Raw genomic sequence first — 14,837 nt, 5'->3', positions numbered from 1 at the left:
GAACTAACTGAGATTATGTGGCTCTCTCCCAACAACATAGGTAGTATTACGTATAATATCTCCCAGGCATGAATAGAATTCTTGGGGTTTCCTTTTTCAAAAAGAATACATACTATTTTCATTTGTGCTTCATCATCTACAAACAAGCATTATAAGAAGGTTTTGTTGATTTTTAGATTTTGGATTGTAAGCAGCTACTGAGTTACAGCAACCCAAGATGCAATGGGCAACACTGAGAGAGGAAGTACGTAGGAAGTACGTAGGAATGTACATGTATGCACACATATGTAACTCTCTCTCTATATATATATATTTCACCTTTGCATATATGCAAAACACCAACCACACCATGTGGTAAGAAAAGGTAGAGATATTTATATTGAGGCAATTACTTGTATATTTACATATTTTGCTGTTCTGGTTGGAAGAAGGCATGGTTATTCACATGTACAACAATGGCTAAGAAAAAAATAGTGCATATAAGCTGTCCTTTCCCTGCCAAAGTGACTATTACAGACAGTTCGTTCCTTTGCCCCTTCTCTTGATGGGTTTACTCCCCATTTCTCCAAGAGAAAGCTTGAGCTGAATTCAGGTGAGACAGAAGAATAAAATAAAAGGATTCAGGCCCTAAAGACTCTTTGATTTGCCTTTAAGTCCCACCCCTGCTCTGTTTAGTTCTGAAGCCTTGGCTAGTTATTGAACTTCTCTGAGCTCAGTTGACTCCTCAGCAAAAAGGGAATAATGAGACTAGCCACCTCCATACAATTGTAACAACGATCAAATGAGATAACATGAACAGCACTGTGCATACTACAGAGTAAGCAGTCAACAAAATGGTAGTGGTAGTGCTTCTTTTTTTTTTTTTTAAGATTTTAAAATTTTTATTTATTCATGAAAGACATAAAGAGAGAGGCAGAGACATAGAGGGAGAAGCAGGTCCCCTGCAGGGAGTATGATGTGGAACTCGATCCCAGGATGACCTGAGCCAAAGGCAGACTCTCAACCACTGAGCTACCCAGGTGCCCTGTGGTGGTGCTTTTTGCATGAGACAGGATATATGCTCTAGCTGCTGCAGTGAATAACAAAGATCGAAATATAACAAAGGTGTAAACAAGACAGAATTACATTTCCCTTCACTCAGAACCAATATGACAGCTCTATAGTGTCAGGGACCCAGGCTCCTTTCATCTCATTATTTTGCTGTAATCAAGTGGTAGCTTCTATCTCTGAGTCCGCATGGTTCTTCCAACGTCTCCCATCTTAACCTCAAAGGAAAAGTGGAAAGAGATTGGGTAGTTATTTGTTCATTTGTTTTTCTGGCTGTGTATTTTTGTGTAATAAACCAAAAAAAAAAAAAAGTGACATAAAACAGCAATTAATTGTCTCTCATGGTTTCTGTGTCTCAGGAACTCAGAAATGGCACAGTGAGAACGGCTTGTCTCTTCAGGGGCCTCATCTTGGAAGATTCAAAGGTTGGGGGTTACTCGATGACTGAGCACTGAAGCTACTCTAAGGCTTCCTGACCCACATGTCTTGACAGTTGATGCTGGTTATATCTGGACTCTCAGTTGAGGTTGTCAGCCAAAACACCTAGCTGTGTATTCTCTGTATGATTATTTGAGCTTTCTAACTATACCACACTGGGGTTCTGAGAGTGACCCAAAGAAAACTAGGTGGAAGCTTCATCACCTTTTTATGACCTAGTCAAAGGTCACATAGCATCACTTCCACAGCAATTGCAATCCTGTCCAGATTTCAAGAGGCGGGGGAAGCATAAACCCTACCACTCAATGGGAGGAGTTTCAAAGTCACGGTGTAAAGAGATCATATGGGGAGATAAAACCTGACAGTAGCAGCCTGTGATTGATAGAGCAACTTTATCATAGTAATTATTTGTTCATTCATATTTTTAATAGATATTTTTTTCAGTGTCCACGATATTTGAAGCACCATTCTAGGTAGCAGGGATTCAGTGGAACAAAACCAAGTCCCTGCCTTCATGGTAATTACATTCTAGCTGGGGAGACAGACAATAAACAAACACAGGTACTCTCCGCTTTGCAAAAGTTCACAGTACACCGCTTGGCTCTTACCAAAGACTCATTTTAGTACCTGTTTTCACCAACCAAAAGAAATCTGAAGAGGATTTTCACTTTAACAAAAAAAGACAAAAAACAAAACTAGTGTTCAGCATTTGTATTACAGGGAGAATGAGAGCTATTATAGAAACAGCGCACACCCTCACATTGAGAGTGACCCACCAAGCTCCCTCCCTGGGAAGTACACGCAGCATCTCAGGGTCAAATCGCCAAGAGCTTGGAACTGTGTCTATGAGCATCTGTGCTTTACCTCCATATGTACTGTGCATCCAATAGCAAGATGTGTCTTAAGATATTAGAAAAACCTGACAGAAGCTATTTTTGGGTGTGAGAACAGACCTCAAATTTTTCCATACAAATTAATGGTGATTGCTTCTCCACTTTACACCATTGAGGCTTAGGAAAGGTTTCAAAGAATGCTCCATTTTCGGGCAGTGGGAGAAAACTGCATGTAATATATCCTTCAGTAGCGATGAACACTGAAGGAATTAAAGCAGAGCAAGGGCACAGCACGTCAATCTTATTTAGATAGTGTGGTGTTTTTTATTAAAGGACTAGCTGAAAAGGTGATGTCAACACAGATCTCAGTGGTAGGATGGACCAGCCATACAAGCTGAGAAAGAGCATTCTAGGCAGAGGGGGATTGCCCACATAAAGATCTGAGGTATGGGCAACCCCAGGTGGCTGCAGCCCAGGGCCTGATCCTGGAGACCCGGGATTGAGTCCCACGTCAGGCTCCCTGCATGAAGCCTGCTTCTCCCTCTGCCTGTGTCTCTGCCTCTCTCTCTCTCTCTTCTCTGTGTCGCTCATGAATAAATAAATAAAATTAAAAAAAAAAAAAGATATGAGGTAGAATGTGCTTGGCTTGTTCTCAGCACAGGAATAATTACTTGAGACTAGGTTATTAAGGTGCTGTAGGCAGGAGTCAGAGTCTACACACAAGTACTTCAGGTCAACAGAAGTCCAGATGAGTCTGGACTTTATTCAAGGTGTTTTTAAAGCAATTAGATTAATGAAACCAACAGATAGATGATAGAGATAGATAGATAAATAGATGATAGATAGATAGATAGATAGATAGATAGATAGATAGACGATAGATAATTTATCTGGTTTTGTAAAGGTCACTCTGGCCACTATGTAAGAGGGTAAGAGTGAAAGCAGAGGTTATTCTAGCAGTCCAGGCAAAAGGTAGGAGGACAACCCTGGCAATAGAAATAGTCAGATATGGAATCTGTTTGGAAGGGCAACAAGACCCACTGCTGGTCTGATATGGGGCATGAAGGAAAGAGGGACACAGAGGATGATTGCTGGATTTGAAGCTCTGGTTTCCATTGGAACTCTCCCTGGCATCCCAAAGCTAAAGGAAGTACCATGCAGTGGTTCACAGGCCCTGACAGAGACTCGGGGTCAGAGTGTAAAGACCTCCTGCAATGACCTCAAGTTCCTCTCATTCCCACCATGGGAGAACAGAACCAGCCCCACACCCTGAGGTGTAGCTGGCAGGGGGAATTACACTTCTCAGATGAGGAAAGCAGGAAGCAGGGAGTGGACCAGGAGTGGAGAAGGTTATTTTTGCAAGTAGCTGTGACACAAAAGAATCAGGAGCTCCCAGAGCAAAGCACTGTGGAGCACAGTGGAAATCAGGCCTGGTAATTCTCTAGGAATCGTGGCCTTTGCTTCATTCATGCCAGGCACCCAGTGGGCATTCCCTAAACACCACTGACCACAAAAATGATGTTGACTGGACAGCTCTGCCACTCACTGGACCAATTATTTATGATCGTTCAGCTGATTTCCCACTCTGGAAATAGTATTCAATTTTACTGCAAACACAATTAAGGCACACTAATGCAAATGCTTTAGCACCACAAAAATAGATCTTACCTCCCACTGGATGCCTTTATGCACTAAATTTGTGGCTAAGAGACCCATTATCAAAGTCCCAGGCAGGGTTCCCCTACGTGCAGATGAAGGCAGTATAGGAAAAGTCAATAGGCCCAGGTCAGTCCTACTGGTGTAGAGTCCACATTTTCCTTCCTAGCAGTCTTAGTCTACTTGTTTCTTCCTTAGCATCTTATTACAACTTCTTAATATATATATTTTTTTCATTTCGAAAACTAAATCTCAATTGATCCAGAATGGCAATCTTTCTATTTTTACTTGCTCTCTTATGCACTCACTCTCTCCCTTATGTTTCACACTCAAGTCAAACTGAGAAGAAAAAGTTTAAAATTACATGCCTTTTCAAAGTCATACAATTGAACCATTTTTCTTTAGAATATCTATTTTTTTTCCTTTCTAGATTTTCCCCTAGTGTTTATTTATTCAATGATTATGGAATGTTCCTTTTGTTGTTGTTGTTGTTAAAATTTTATCTATTTATCTATTTAATGAGAGACAGAGAGAGAGAGGCAGAGACAGGCAGAAGGAGAAGCAGGCTCCCTGTGGGGAGTCCAATGTGCTACTCATCCCGCCACCCCAGGATCACACCCTTAGCCTAAGGTAGACACTTAACCACTGAGCCCCAGGAGTCCCCGGAATGTTGTTTATTGATGTCAAAACATTTTGCAACTTAGATCCTATACATATCATCACTATCCTTCTCCACCAATCCCAATTTATGGAAAACAGAATGAGACAAGTGCAAATCTGAAGTGAATAGTAAGGACAGACTGGCTTCCTTTTGTGTTACATTGTACCTTCCAACCTCCACTCCAATTCCCTTAATTAACACATAACCAGAGAAAGCAATCTCCTGATAATGATCCCAGAACATGAGTCAAACAGAAAAAGAATTGTGGATTCTCTGAATCATAATATCCAGGGCTAAATGGAAAAACAGTGGGAATAATCCAAATATCCTCAATTAGCACAGTTAATCAATATTTGATTTATATTTCTTTTTTGCTTTTTTAAGATTTTATTTATGTATTTGACAGAGATTGAGCACAAGTAAGGGGAGTGGCAGGCGGAGGGAGAGAGACAAGCAGTCTCCCTGCCCAGCAAGGAGCCTGATACAGGGTTCCATCCCAGGACCCTGGGATTATGAGCGGAGCTGAAGGCAGATGCTTAACCAACTGAGCCACCCAGCAGCCCCTGATTTCTATTTCTTTGAGACATTTAAACTATGGATTTTCTTCCCTACCTTAGTGATCTCTCAAATACAACTTTGCAAAGCCACTCTATGTGTGACAGATAATCTCATCTTTCTCCTGGATAAGATGGTTTAAGCCTTTTTTTCCCCTCAGGGCTTCCCTTGTCCTCATTTAACTGTTTTAATTTTATTTTTAGATCAACAATAAAGGCATATCTTGTCTCATTAAATTTTACTTATTAAATATTTGTATGTAAATAAATAACTTATTGATTCTCTAATCGTAGACACTGAAGACTCAGTTGTTTTTCCAAATTGAAACTCTAGCCCTTACCATCTTCTTACTTCCTGCTATTAAAGAAGTAACTCTATTCAGCTCTCCTAAACACTCATTGCCCTCTAAACCCTATCACTTCATTTATTAGGCTCATGAGACAATAACAGTAAACTGAAAGAGGGGAAAAAAAGCATCAAATTATACTTTCCATAGACTGTTACAGTTTTAAAATTTGTCCACAATGTTTTGATATTCCTCCTTAGAGTATGAGCTGAATTTAGTGACTGACTTCCAACAAGTGAGATATGCAGAAGTACTTGTGTGTGACTTTCAGGATTAGGGCTTAAAAGTCATTGCAGCGCCCATCTTGCTCTATCTGGATCCCTTCGACCACAGGAACCTAGCTGCCATGTCATAAAAACACTCAAGCAGCCCTTCAGAGAGGTCCAAATGACAAACAAGGCCTTCTGTAAATAACCCATCTTAGAGGTGAATCTTCCAGCTACAGTTAAGCTTTCAAATGACTACAGCCCTGACTGACATCTTCATTAAAATGTCATGAGAGGAGTGTTATACTATATGTTGACAAATCAAACTCCAATAAAAAAATTTACAAAAAAAAAAAAAATGTCATGAGAGACCCTGAGCCAGAGCCACCCAGTAAAGTTGCTCACTAATCTCCAGCCCACAGATACTGGGAGATAATAAATGTTAGTTGTTTTAAGCTGATACATTTTGAAATAATTTGTTATACAGCAATAGATGGCTAATATACTGATTATTTCACAGATGTATTACCCTCTTCTCTATTGAACTTACAGTACTTACTCATCCTACACTTACACCTCTGGAAGCACTTCTAATCATGGCAGTTGATTATTGCCTAGAATAGCTGCATATTTAATTGTCTGAAAAATATATGGCAGGGAGGCCTGGTTGGCTCAGTCGAAAGAGCATGCGACATGCTCTTCCACCCAAAAGAATAACCCAATGAACATGTGAACTTTGACCCTAAACATGTATCTTATCAAAATATCTCACAATCCTCTAATAACATAGTAATCAAGAACCTAAATTGTTATATTATCATCTTCATCCATTTAGGTTATTTCTGCATCCTTGTTAGCACGTTAGAGTATATCAAACTGATGTGAAAACCATTCATCTCAGCTGTGCCCCAAATTTTCCTCCTGTGGTGAAATTCTTTTACATTATAATGACTTTACTGGTACCATTGCTTACCAATCTCATTCTCTATTACTCTCACATAGGCTATAAAAATCTTAGTAAGTTGTTGGGAAAAATTAATTCAAACATCTATATCATTAAAGGTAAAATAATGTTCTATTAAAAAAATCTGTCTCAATTTCTGAAATAAGCTATGTGAAAATGCACTCAATCTTAGCCTCAATAGATTTTTTTCACCAGTAAAGTGATCTTTCAGATAATTAGGTCAAAACAATGCAATAAAACTTGAGATTATTGTTAAAATTTTTTTTCTCAAGCTACTATAACTGTTTTTCATATCAAGACTGGTTTCCTATATCTACAGGTGAATGATTTCTCTAATTTCTAACAGTGATCCAAAATGAATTATTTCCGGAGAGTTTTTATTATTTGTTTCTCTAACTTCACGGTTCATAATTCAGTTAAAGACTAAAGGGATTTTAAAATTTCTCAACAATGGGGGATCCCTGAGTGGCTCAGTGGTTTAGCACCTGCCTTTGGCCCAGGGCATGATCCTGGACTTCCAGGATCCAGTCCCACATTGGGATCCCTGCATGGAGCCTGCTTCTCTCTCTGCCTCTCTTTTTCTCTGTGTCTCTCGTGAATAAATAAATAAAATCTTTAAAAAAAATTCTCAACAATGGGTCTCATTGTTTTATATTATTATTGATATGATTCTTCATAGTAACATATTTTTACCTTTCACATTTTCCTTTTGACACTCGAGACTGTTCAATTTGTTGAAAGACAGAAGGCTTAAGAAACACATTAATCTGTTTTTCTAAAAATGTGGAATTCCTATAGTCTCCTCTTAAAATATGCATAATAAAAGTACATCTGTAGCATTTCTGGAAAATAACAATTTTTTCCAACTTAGCTATTAGGCAATTTCCTCTACTGTTTTCATTACTAAAGAACTTAAGATCAAACCAAGAATTATTATATAGTAAATCCCTCTACCTTTTTATTTGCAATTGGTTGTTGAAGGACACTCATCATCTTATATCTTGCCACGGAATTACTTATGCAAATGCCTTATTTTCTTCTCCAGTACATTATAATCTGTGTATAACTAGAGCTGTTCTTTCAAATGTTTGGATCTTTTTTCAGGTCCTAACTGAACCTCTCAAATTAACTACCTCTCAAATTAAGATCTTTTATGGGGCTTTTAGCCATATAGGATTTCAGAAACAATGTTAACAAAGAAATAATGGCTTTGGTCTTGATATAAAGCTTTTGAAATTTTCCACTTATTCATCCATTCTTCAAAGGTATCTATGAGAGATTAAATTATTGGTCCCAATTCTTCACTCTCCTGTGATATAATTATGTGCATAATTTTACATCTCTCTCCCATTTTGAATAAAACATATTTCTCTGCCTTGGTGATATCACACTTGGTCATTGACAGACTTGCTTTGGCCAAGGAAATGTGAATGGAGGCCACAAATGTGTTTACATGGGTTGGCTTGCCTCTTACGTTCTTGTTTTCTGTTACGAGAGCAACATTCTAGAGCTACCAGCTGGTTCAAATTGGGGGGAAATGAGAGAAATGAGGAGTAAATCTGGACTCAACATGTAGATTGTAAAAAGGTCAGATGATGCTAGACAAGCATAGCAGAATCATAGCCAACTGTAGAGCCATAAGCAAAACAAGATTAAATGCTTGTTGTTGTAAGGAATTGAGATTTATTTAAGGTGGTTTGTTACCGGGCATCATTGTAGTGATAGCTATCTATTACAATGTCCTCCCATTGGTCCTCCTGTCTTTGTTGAAAAAATTAAATGAGTTAATATACTTCAAGCACTCAGTAAATATTGGTTGTTGTAATCCTGTCTAATTCAGCAAATGGATATAAACTATGTAATTGGACATTGAACAACACAGGTTTGAACTGCATGAGTCCACTTACATGTAGATTTTTTTTCGATATATACAGTACAATACAATAGATATTTTCTCTTCTTATGATTTTCTTAATAACATTTTCTTATCTTGAGCTTACTTTATTATAATACAGGATATAATACATATAACATACAAAATATGTTAGTCAACTGTCCGTGTTATTGGTAAGGATTCCAGTCAATAGTAAGCTATTAATAGTTAAGTTATTGGGGAATCAAAAGTTGTATGTGGATTTTGACCTACGTGGGCATTTCACACCCCTAACCCCCATGTTGGCCAAGGATCAACTGTAAATTGAGAGATACAAGCCCCTAGATGTGCAAAAAATATATTTCCAACTGTTCTGCCATAGTAATATCATTCATTCATACTTACCATATGATGTAAGTACATGGTACAGTTGATTTCAGAGACATTAATTTCATTACAGGAAAATTAAAACATAGTACAGAAAAAAATCTAAGTTCAACTTCTGCTGAGAAGTAACTTTCTTGAAATCACAGGCAAATACATTTGTAGGGGAAATGAGAGGGTTAAAATGTGAGGCATTGATATGACTCATTTAATTATTAATTCAGCTTGGAAAACTATTTACCAGAAAGACAATGTTAATTTCTATCCTAATTGTCCACAACGATTTTTCTCTATAGTTAGCATTATTTTAGTAGCAAAAATGTTGGAAACAACATAAATGTATAACAATAGGAAGAATTAGATAAACTGTGATACAAACATTCAGTGGGATAGTATGAAGTCATATAACTTTCCTGTTGTAAGAAAAATGTTGCATAATATGAAAGCATGCCCATTATATATTGCTTAATTGAAAGAGTTATAAAATGGTATTTGTGGTTTAACTTCATAGTTTTAAAACTTATACTTAAAATGTGAAAAAGTACTTATGCTTATGCATTTATTAGAAGTATAAATAAAAACTACATTGAGAACCATTTTTATGTATTAGATTGCCAAAGACTCAAAGTTCAATAACACATTATATGGTGAGGGGTTATGGGAGAAGGTATGCTCATCCATTGCTCAGGAGAGTTGTCAGTTAGTGCAACTTTTATGAAGAGAAGTGGGACAAGGTCTATAAAAACCACAAATGCACATAACCTTTTATTCAGCTAATCAAATTCTAGAAATTTATCCCCAAATATACTTTATTATGAGTAAAATGACATATAAACAGATGTTATGGGTCCAACTGTGTTCTCCTCAAAATTCATATGGTAAAGCCCTAAACCCCAGGACCTCAGATTGTGATCTTATTTAGAGATGGAGTCTTTACAAGGTAATCAAGTCATAATGAGATCATTAGGGTGGGCTCTAATTCAAGATGACGGGTGTCCATATATAAAGGGAAAATTTGAACACAGAGGCACACACATAGAAGGCAGACGAAGCTAAGAGGTATAGAGAAAAGATGGGCATCAACAAGCCATGAAGAGAGGACTGGAACAGATTCTTTCTCATAGCCCTCAGAAGGAACCAATGCTGTTGACGCTTCAATTTTAGATTTCTAGCCTTAGAACTGTAAGACAAGGCATAGAACAGTCTGAATATTAAGCTGCCATTTGGATGGGGTAAAAAGGAAAAAACATGCAGATAACTATTTGAATCTACTTAAAATATCTCTGCCAGAAGAAAGAATAGAGAAGAGTGGGAGCCTCTATAAAAGGGAACTGGCCAGCTGAAGTGCAAAGGAGGAAGATTTTGTTTTGTTTTATCACCATTTTATTTTTTGAATTTTGAACTATGAGGCTGCGTTACTTATTCAGATATAATACATAAGTATGTGTGTGAATGTATATCCATACCTTAGAGAAATTAATTGAAAGGATATAAACATATAACCTTTGGGCAATGAGATAAGAAGTTATTATTTCTATTCTTGTCTCCTTTTTGCTTCAATTATTACCCTTGCAATTAGAAAAATCACTATGTTTTCAAAATATTAGATCATTCTTAAAATAGGACTGTTTAATTTTGCTTTGGTTTTTAACCAACATGGTAGAAGGAAGTACATTAATGGGACTTTAGGAAGAATTTGCCAGCCGTATTTTGGCCCGAGGAACAGAAAAAAATGCAATATTAAGTAATTTTTATAGTTATTATAAATTAACTTCTACTTCTACCAAGTCAAGAGTTATTTTTCTTTCAACAGGTACAAATGCAACAACAGAATTTAATATAAATAAATATAAATATAATATAAAACCCATCATTCATTAGGATGCCATTAAAACAAAATCCTCTTGTGTCTGCTCTGAGATTTAGTCTGCTTAGAACCAGTAACAGTCCACCACTATAATTTTGAAGAAGCAGGTACTATAGCATCATATGTTGAATAGCATTAACAAACTGTATCATATCTGAAAGACTGTCTCTCAGAGGAGAGAAATGAAATTGAGGGCAGATAGTCGAGCCCTTTATCAGTTTATTAATGAAGTAGCAACCTCTTCTGTATAATAGATAACACCACAGGGCCAACCAGGCTAAAGCCAGCAGTGATACTATTGTACATGAAGTAAAACTGCTCCTATAGGCTTGCTGTAAGATAAACCATGAAAAAGAAAGCCCTGAATAATGTGAATTTTAATGTTGACTTTGAAAAGATTTCATTTTTCTATAGGATAATCTAGGTCAGCAATAGACCTTTACAGATTTGCTAGTATTAAAGGTCTATAGAAGGAAATTGCTTATAAAAAAAGACTGCACAATCTGTATTCTCTTGATTTTACAAAGCAGACAACATATCATTCATGGCCTCATATTTATCTTTAATATGTGACTATTCAAGAACAAGGTAGTTCAAATGGGTTTTCATTTTCTAGGTTAAAAATAAAATCTTGTCAAACTCAGGGGAGAATTTACAGAGCGCTAGGTAAGATTGGTTTTGCATTACAGGTGGATTTAACATCCCAATTTCTTGAGTCGGATCCAAATGCTTTTCAGTTCTTGTCCTCCTACGGCAGTTGGGATAAAATTTTTGGCTCTGCTTCAGAAGGGAAATGATACATTGCTGTTTGATGCTGGGCCTAAACAAAGAACATTAGGGCAAAATCATGTCTCCATAACTCCCAGTATTGTGAAGAATGCTAAAGTTTCTGGATAGAAGATACTCCAAAAATTACCTTGAGCAACAAGAGGAAGATATTTCCACATGCCCTTTGGAGACACTTTGCAATGGTTTAAAGCATGTGTACAACTTTTTCCTACTCCTCCCTTGAGAGAGAGGGGTTTTTGTCCCCTCTCTCTGAATCTGGACTGATCTCAGTGACTTGTAAGCACAGAACGCAGTGAAAGGGAGGCTACATAGTTCTGAAGTTAGGTCAGAAAAAGCCATATAGCTTCTGCTTTTTTCTCTTGGGATGCTCAAAGCCAAGCGCTATGTAAAAGATCTGACCCCTGAGACCACCATACTGAAGATGCCATATACAGGCAGATAGTTAACATAACTGCAGCCATGTGAGCAAGCCATTTTGGATGTCCTGCTCACATATCTACAGCTCAGCCCACACCTGACTGTAACCTCATAAGATAGCCCAAGTAAGAACTGTGCAAATCAGTCCTCCATTTCCTGACCTACTTGGTCGGGAGTCAAATTAAGTGGGTATTTTAAGCTACTCAATTTCGGGAGAGTTTGTTACAATGTAATAAAAATCAGAGAACTCCTTTACACAAATTATAAAAAACAAGGGATCCCTGGGTGGCGCAGCGGTTTAGCACCTGCCTTTGGCCCAGGGCGCGATCCTGGAGACCCGGGATCGAGTTCCACGTCGGGCTCCCGGTGCATGGAGCCTGCTTCTCCCTCTGCCTATGTCTCTGCCTCTCTCTCTCTCTCTCTTTGTGACTGTCATAAATAAATAAAAATTAAAAAAAAAAAGAAAAGAAAACAGTATCTTTAAAAAAAAAATAGATGATGCTTCAGCTTTTTAATGTCTATAAAATCCAGAATCAGCAACCAGTCTTTATTCCTTATAAAGCAAGTGGTATTTTTCCAACCTGCTTGAATTTTTCTGGGCTCTTAATATTCCACCGATACTCAAATCTAGAATGTAGACTTGGCTAGAAGAGATTGGGCTGAGATGCCAATAACTTCAAGAACAATTGTTTGTCTCATTTACTAGCCAATACAACTGATTATTCATGAAAGCAGAATAAATGCTACTTTAGTGAGAATCAGCCCAGAGGAAGCCATTGTTCATGCTATGCTCAAGGGTCTAAGAATATTGACCATGCTGAAATACCTCACTTGAGCATAGACATTATGCTCATGTCTTTTTTTAACCCCTAAACATTTTCATTCTCTATATTGTTCAAGGTCAGAATAAAGTTTGGGATGTGTTTTTGTTTCTGTTTTTGTATTGGTCCTAGAGCACAATAACCTCAAAGCCTAATAACACAGGGCACATCTAGAGATGTCAGGATTTATGATAAAACTTAGTTAATGGCCCATGGTTCATCCACACAACTGATTGTTGCAGGACATTTAAAGCCCCAAACCTAAATTTATCCTGCATAAAGGTGGGATGGTTAGATAGATTCAGTGAACTTCAGTTCTCACTTGATTTGCTAATGAAGCTAAGAACTTCCTTAGATGCGTGAGCATTTTCAAGTGATAAATGACAAAGTACCTTGACCACATCCATTTAGATAACCTCCACCTGGGTTAGGATGAACTCAGGCAAAACAGACTGACTGGATTTCACAGTTCTGGGTCCAGTTGACTCATGACACTTGTCTCATCATAATGATAAATTCTCAAGCAGATAAGTAGGAGAGCTGTACCTGTACCTCAGCTAAGAAGGGATTTTAAGACTTTCTCTGAATTGTAATATTCTATATGAATAATGCACTGCTTCAAAGATGTTCTGTTGCAAAGAAAATTTAAATTTCTTCCTTACAGACATTTTAATGATTTTCAATCACCTAACCTCTTCCTTGATCACTTTCTCTATATATTAAGTGAAATTCAAGTCACTGGTTAAAGAGGTTATTCAAAATTATTCAAAAGAAGAGGTTAATCAAAATGATAAATCAGTTTGGGTAGTTGGAGATTTTCAGATAAAGAGCCCTAGATGATATCAGTTTCATGCTCATTATCCCTAATAAAATAAATCATTTACTGCGTATGTATTCCATGTCCATGATGGTTGATGCTAGATGGATGTAAACTGTGTTTTCCTGACTAGCATCCACTTCCTCTTATTCTGGCAACAGGGCCCTTATTTTCATTCAGGAAAATTACTCTTTCTTCATTCATAGGCCCTACATTTTGTGTGAGGCAGATCCCACTCCCTTTCCAAGTGTGGGGACATGATCCAGGTCTTGCCAAACAGAACATTTTATTTTATTTTTATTTTATTTTTTTCAAACAGAACATTTTAAGAAGGAGGTGAGAGAATCACAAGCCATGGGTAATTAAGAAATAGTTCATTCAAAGGACTCAACACTGTTGAACAGAAGATGAATTCCATGGAGTATGGAATTCAGAGGAGGAAGTGGGAAAAGGTGCAGGATAAGGGTCTTGGATGCTTGTTGAGGACTTTGGAATTTTTCCTGGGAGTCATTTGAGGACTAAAGGCAGGGAAGATACGAGATCATATTCATGTTTTTATAAAGTATTCCAGTCTGCATTGTAGAGAATGAATTTTGAGGCCCAGGTTGAAATCAGGGAGATAGTTGGGGAGATTGCAATATGAATCTTAGCATATAATAATTGTTTCCTGAACAAAGGCTGTGATAACATGGAGGGATAGAAGAAATGCTAAGGAGATAAAAGCTGATTTCTGATTGACTGGTGTTAGCTACTATTATTCATATAGTATACTCTCAATAAATATTATAATAAGCAATTGGCACTCCCCCCAGACACATGTTCCAGGGGCAAGTAAGATGTCTTTTGACATAATTTATCTTGGCTATCTGTTCCTTGGTGTTGAAATCAAGAAAAGTTACAAGCTGCTTTCTGTTCTAAAAAAACATTATAATAATATTTTAACAAGAAGAAAAACCTGACAGAATAAAAAATAACTGTTAACAGGCCAGAGTCAAATTGGGAAAAGCAGGATGCCAGAAGGCAAAAACTGAAGCACATGCTATTTAATATCGTTATTAATGATCTGAAGCGCAAAATAAATTGCATATTACTCTTATTTGCAGAAAATCATAAACAGTGAAAAGATAGATCCACAGCACAGAATAATCTAGAGACCTTGGAGA

This window comes from Canis lupus, chromosome 19 (genome assembly GCF_048164855.1).
Source record: "Canis lupus baileyi chromosome 19, mCanLup2.hap1, whole genome shotgun sequence".
Classification (NCBI taxonomy): Eukaryota; Metazoa; Chordata; class Mammalia; order Carnivora; family Canidae; genus Canis; species Canis lupus.
The sequence above is the reverse complement of the archived record's forward strand: the minus strand, read 5'-3'. Positions refer to the sequence as shown.